Source organism: Echinops telfairi, unplaced genomic scaffold, assembly GCF_000313985.2.
Source record: "Echinops telfairi isolate 266 unplaced genomic scaffold, ASM31398v2 ScPeMD7_18;HRSCAF=68, whole genome shotgun sequence".
NCBI lineage: Eukaryota > Metazoa > Chordata > Mammalia > Afrosoricida > Tenrecidae > Echinops > Echinops telfairi.
Window position 1 is genome coordinate 21,711,418 of NW_022103915.1, and position 7,329 is coordinate 21,718,746.

Below are 7,329 nucleotides of genomic sequence, written 5' to 3' on the forward strand. Positions count from 1 at the left end.
TAGAAATTCATGGTATTTTCAGTATTGTTTACTAACACCATAATGAAAATACATCAACTTCTCTGATGCTTTCCTTCTTCATTGATCAGTTTTCACATGCAGGCATGGTCATTGGAAATGCCTGGGTCATCCTCACCTCAGACCACTTTGTCATTAATATGTTAAAGAGGTATTTTCCTGCATATGTGTCCAATGCAATACTTTTGATTTCATAAGCACTGATTGTAGAACTATAAAAAAGGAAAATAACATGCTATAGGTTTATACAAGTGAAATTAAAAAATATATATATCATCTGCTTTAATAAACCTTATATGTTTTGGGAAATAAAAACTTACACTTTCAGTGGATAGTACATTTGCAAGAACAACACATATAAAGAAATAAAACATACATCTTTATCTCTATAATTTTAATCTTCCAAGTTTATGAAAGGGGGTAAATTTGGACAGTATTTAAATTGTCGGTCTCTGTTTCTTTTACGTTCCAAAATATTATTAGAATATATTTTCAGTTATATCTAACTGAACTTCCTGATGAGCCCTTTCCTTTCTCCCTATTTTCCTCATGAGGATGAAGTCTGTTTCCAACTAAAAAATAAAAGTGTGGTCATCAAGCTTTTGGAGGGGGAAAATGTATGGGTGGAGAATGTGATTAATCCATAAGTGTCTTTAATCCATAAGTGATCTCCAACATTCCATGGACTCTTCTTATTCAGAGTTGTGTGTTAGGTAGCATTTCCCAGGTTCTGTCCCTGGGCTTCTTGATTGTGCCCTTGGGTGGATATGGTGCTGGTGGGATTCAGCTTTTAGTCTGTTTTCTCTCACCTGGGTCACTGACTTGGTACGTTTGTCATCACCTCATGTCAAGTGATTTACTTCAATTCCCTCGGTACTCTTGGCATTGGGCCACTCACAGTTCTGATTTTGATTTCATTAAGCAACAAATTTTCATGGCCCACCTTTTAATTCAGAGACAAATTCTCACTTTGTCTCTGCGTAAGACACCCTGTGGCAACTCCACAACTGATCAGTTACTTTATACTTTCCACGGAGAGCATGGACATTTTAGTTCCTTCTATGCCAAATAGGAACCAAAGGTGGGCAAGAAGTGTTAGCTACTTCAGGCTATCACTTGATTCAACTATACTACATGGGGGTACTCCCCAAAAGCCAGAATTGTGCTGGGCAGAGTAGAGCTTTTGTAGTATGCGTTTTTCCCGCTAGATGAGCATTGAATAGCTTGCTCTGAGTTAGTGCACCAGTGGCGTTGCCTGGGAAGGTTCTCTCTGGTCACGGTGAATTTTTTTGTAAAAGCAGTTTCACTCAAACCACATTTTTTTCTGATGACTGACTTAAGAGAACAGTGAGCCACTGTGAAATTTTGTTTCCTGCTTGGAAAAATGCCACAGAAACTGTTATGATGTTGAACACAGCTTAAAAGGGCAGCACTATGGGTTGTTTCCTCATTTCAGAAAAGGTGAAATATCGACTGATGACAAACTTCATTCTGGATGTCCATCAACTTCATGAATGGATGAAAAGGTTGATTAGTAGTGCATTTGGTGTTTTTACACCAGGTCAGACTGTTGATCAAGCTTTCTTTTGGAGGTTCTGAAAAGATTGTGTAACAGTTTATGACCCCAAAAAGGCCTGATTTGTGGCAGACAGGACTGGTTTGACCACCATGACAATGCAATTGCTCACACAGCCAACTCAGTGCTTCAGTTTTTGGCAAAAACACAGCATGCCTCTCTTGCCCCAAACACCTTACTCACCTGACCTGGATCCATGTGACTTCTTTTTGTGTCTGTGAGTGAAGAGGGACATGATATACAACGATTTGACAATGTAAAAGAGGAAAAAAACGAGGGAGGTGCTGTCAGCCATCCAAACAGAGTAGTTTGAAAAATGTTTGCAAGAATGGAATCACAGATTTGACAATGTAGTAAGTGTAAAGGAGAGTACTTTGAAGGTGATCAGTTTGTTTTGTGCAAAAATTTACATACATTGCTTTGAAAACAAAATTCTGGGGTTCTTTTTGGGGTGGGTGGGTACCCAACTCATAAGTTCTACATTTATGTATATAGAAACACCATAATAAAAGGATTTGCTCATCTTGGTTTTTAATGAAAACAATAACAATTAAAAATCCTGTATAGTTTCCAATAAATATACCAAACATATCTTTCTCCTCAGTTTGATTCCAAACATATCCAATTCATAATGCCTCATGGCAGATTTCATACTCTCCACCACCTTTTCCTTTCCGTAGTCCACTCAGGAGAAAGATACCTTTTCTTTGAATTCTCCAAACTGAGATATTCAGGTATTATACTCATTCCTCCTCTTTCTTTCACCTTGTTTAATTTCTTGAAAAAATAGTGATAGTCTTGATGCTAGAAGAAATACAAACTTACCAATAAAGCAAAATGCAAAATATAGTTCCCCTATAAAATCCCTGTGATTAGAAATAAGTTAGGACTAACTATAGGTATTAGTTTGAACTTACATTAATTCTTTTAAAATTTTTATATTACTCTTATTTATCATTTATATCTGTTACTTATTGCTTAATGACTAGGATGTTTTTCTGGAAAGAAGCAAAAACCTTAAACCAGAAAATTTCTAGAATTCCCACTGGACCTAGTAGTATAAGACAATAATTTGAATAACTTCAAGATCCTTAAGTTACCATAGCTTATTTTTGGCTGGCCTCATGTATTGTAAAATATTCAACTTAAGATATATGGCATGTGCCCAAATATTGTAAGGTCACTCAAGATAGATACTTAACTTTGGAACTAGAAATCAAGCAAAATAACAACTGGCAAATATATATCACTGTTATTTTCTATCTAAACAATGCCATATGAATAGGATTATCAATGACTTTTTTCAAAGAATATAATGCTGGGTTAGGGTTACCATGAGCTAATATACCTATATTACTTCATATTAAAGGTTAACTTCACTACGTAAAAATTGAGAAAGCAGGCCTGGTGACATGTCATCTACTTGGGACTCATCGTAAAGAATCACAGTTGGAAGTCAAAGAAATACATATAAACCCTGTGTCATAAATTAGACTACCAAAAGGGTGCAAACAATAAGATTATGAAAGAAAATATTAAAAAATTAACTGCTGTTATTTAATCAATGGCTTATTCTAAATATAATTCAAAAATACTGACTAGAATTACTAAAGTATTATTTTTCCACTAAATTCATGGTAATTACATTTTTACTAACCATTCAGTTCAAAGACCAAATATTTTGCACTTACATGTTTAGATTTCTCTGGAGTATGCGAAATAATTGTCTAATTATTATTAAAATTAACACTAGAGGCAAGGGAATTGGATCATCTCCAGTTTTATGGCTTTTCTAAAACTATAAAATCACTCAGTTAATTGTGGTTCTTCATCAGCTCATAATCTCTGAAATGCATGACACTCATGACTCAACTTTTGATTATGGGACATCATTGTTTTACTCTAGACTTTCTATTACTCAAAGCTACCGTCTGTATTCAGCAGCAGCAAGCAGCTTACATTCTCCTTGCTTTCAGAAAGCAAGATTGTGTCATCTCTTAATCACAGGCTGTAAATGAGCTTTCCTTCAATCCTGCAGCCTTCAGTATGGATTACAATTCAATGTAAAGAAAACCAAAATTTTACCAAATGAACTAATAAACAAGATCATGATAAATGGAGAAATGACTGCAGTTCGCAAGACTTAATTTTCCTTGGATTCACAAACAACAACCATGGAAGCAGCAATCCCAAATATGAATAGCCTTGCCATCCGACACAGTTCATTGGACATTGGATTAATGAAAATGTAGTTAGGTTAACATATTACACTTTATCATTTGTTCTTCCTTTTGACCGGTTAAATTTTGTTCTATTTTTAATATGTTCTGCTTTCTTTCAATTAAATTTTTTTTCTCTGTGTTATTTTTTACTATTGTTTGTTTTTGCTTTAGGTTCTGGAGTGCTTTTCTATATATGAAATCCAGGATAGGTAAATCTCTAGGGACAGTAACTGGATGAATGGTTTATTAGGGTTATGGCAGAGCCAGTTGGACAAAAGGGAGCGCTAATAATAATGAGTACAAAACAAAATGAAATGTTCTAAAATTGACTGGGTGAGGACTGGACTACTTTTTTTAGTATCATTAAGCCATTGAATTATAGGATATATGACTGATATGTCAATAAAACCTTTAAAAGTAAAGCCATGTAGTGCACTAGCCAAATAACTGCAAAAGGCCTAGATTCGCAGGAGCCATTCTACCCTGTCCTATGAAGTCATTATGAGTCAGCATTGACTGCAAGGCTGTAGAAGTGATGCCCCAGGGTGACGGCTGATAAAGTTCCCTAACATCAAATGACAATGATGTCTCTAAGGTGAACCAGAGACATATAAACCATAGATATATGAATGGGATGTCTCTAGAAACAGGACATCATACTGGTAAAGTAGGGGGTCATCTAAAAAGATTCTCAGTGAGATGGATTGATGTGCTCAGACATCACAAGAATTATAAGGATTGTGTAGGATAGGGGTCTATTTTGTTCTCTTGCCTAGGGTCACTAAACTGGATTGATGGTACCTAACAACACTCTCTTAATTCAGATAGACATTATATTAAGTTGTTCATTTTAACAACAAATCATCACTTATTTGTCTTCCAAAGTTTTGAGTTGAAAAAAACAGAAACCACCGTATGTACTTATCTTCAAAGCCGGTCCTTTATAACTGTATTATACAACAGCACCCACCCACACCCACCTCCAGAAAGAAAAAGAAGAAGAAGAGAACAATTGAAGTTGTGAAGGACTTAATTTTGCTTGGTTTCACAGTCAATGTTTATCAATGCTATGGAAACAGCAGTCAAGAACTCCTGTGATGTATATAATAGGCAGTGCTGCTGGACAGGCCTCTTTAAAATGTTGAAGGGCAAGGATGACTCTTTGAGTACTAACATTGGCCTAATTCAATTCATGACATTTTCAATTGCCTCCTGTGCATGTGAAAGTTGGGCAGTGAATAAGAAAGGCCAATGAATAATTGATGCATTTGAGTTATGGTTTCCAGAAAGAATATTAAGTGCACCACGGACTGCCAGAAAACAAACAAGTCTGTCTTAGAAGAAGTACAGACGGAATGCTCATTAGAAATGAAGATGGTAAGACTCTGTCTCTTGAACTTTGGACGTGTTGTCACAAGAGACTATCTCCGGAAAAGGCCAACATACTTAGTAAAGTAGATGAACGTAGAAAACGTGGAAGATCATCAATGAGATGGTCGTAGTGATGGTCTCAAACATAACAATTGTTACTATGGTGGAAGACTACACAGTGTGTTGTTTTGTTTTTTGTTGTTGCTGCTGTAAATATAGTCACTATATATCAGACCTGATTTGACAGCTCCAAACAATAAAAACAAACATACATATAAACATATACTAATATATGCCACTATAGTAATAGCATAATTTGTGAGAATATTTTTCCAAAAGAATATCACACTATGTTTTTAATTGTCACCAGCTGCTATGCCTATACGCACGTTATACTGAAGTACAGCTGCATTATTCAAAAGTTTGTTCAAATCACTCTGGTAAAGGGATATGGAAGCAAGAGGATGCTTCATAGTCTGATGTCTCAATAAAAAAAAAAAAAAGCTTATGGTTGGAAGTCATAGCTTATTAGACCTTAGTGAGCCTTCTGTTTTGCTTTGGGAACCTTTCATTTGAACAGCTTTTTACTGTTGTTCTATGAATAACTGATTTTGTTTTTATCTCTACCACTCAATGTTAGTATTTGTGTGTGTGTTGATAGCTATTATTTTATTGCATTTCATTATCCTGAGTTATTTTGAATAAAATTATTGGCCGATTACTACTTATTATTCTTACTATTTTCTTTTAGCTCTTGATGCAACCCCTAATACTTCTTTCCAATTATTGACTAGTTTCCTTTTTATTTTGGAATATCATAAAATGAACACTGAATGCACAAAAAAAGAACACATACTGAGCAAAGGAAGCTGCTTTGCCAAAAGAGCCCTGGAGGAAAGGACAGGGTACTTTAGGACAAGATGTGTGAACCAATTATCATTACTGCAAGAAATCAATATTTCCAGAGTAACTAATGTTCCCTTCCTAACACCTTAACATTGCGTTAAGTTTCCCAAAGCCAGATAGTTTCAGCCCCAGGTAACACTGAGCATGAACTGCTTGGAAAATGGTCACTGTGAAGTTTTCGTCTCTATGTAGAGAAGGAAGCCTAAAATAAAATTCAACTGTTTAACTTAAAACCAGAATGATGAGAGCACCATAGAACTTCCTTGCAAGACCTTGAGCTGCCTCAAAAGAAACAAACACAAGAAACTCCACTTTAGAGAAGAAATAAAGTGTGACAGTAGGGTCCAACCAAGAAGTTGGACCATCGCCAAGAATCAAGAGCTGATCCAAGGAGCCACCACAAAAATTTGGGGAACCCTGATAAGACTTGGCTGAGATCTGACCGATGCCTAAAAGCCAGCCAATTCACTTAAAGTGTGGAGAAACACGATAAGACTTGACTGGGACAGTGAAGATGTCAAAGAGCCAGCCAAGCTGTCCATTTAAACCTGGGTAGAGACACTGACTTTTTGGAGAGCTAGGAACCAAGGAGACATCAACTCCTGCTCTCTACCCGGGGTGAGCACACCGACGAGGCAATGCTTATTGGGACTATGATGCTAGAATGATATGTGTGAAGAGTGCTGTTTTTATACCCCTATGATCATATTTGCTTCAATACTTTTACCTTTAATAGTTTGTTATTTTTAGATTGTTTGATGTGTGTTTGCAGTGAATAAACCAAGCATTCGAAAATGTATAAGAGCGTTAAGTAATTATTGATCGTGCCGCTCCTGACACAGAAAGATATGAGTGATTGGCCCTGAAATATCAGAGATGCATCTGCTTGTGTTTTGTTTTTAATCTCTTTCAGTCCTTCAACTTACTTGAAAAAGAAATCAAACCAATCGTAGAACGTAGTACAGGTATTCTAATAGAGTGAAAATCCATCCACTTCCTGCCCAATCACCCATTTTATCTCTGAAGCTACAATGGAATCATATTTTCAATGCTGCTTTTAGGCAGGAAATTAAGTGTCCAAAACAATTCTTATTAAGAATTTTAAAAAGACAAGGTAGAACAAGTCTTATCACTCAAACAACATTCTCTACTTTTTTATTTAGGTTCTAATATTCATTACAATGACCACACAGAACTCACACGTAGATCTCATTATTACAGAAGTCATTTTTTTTT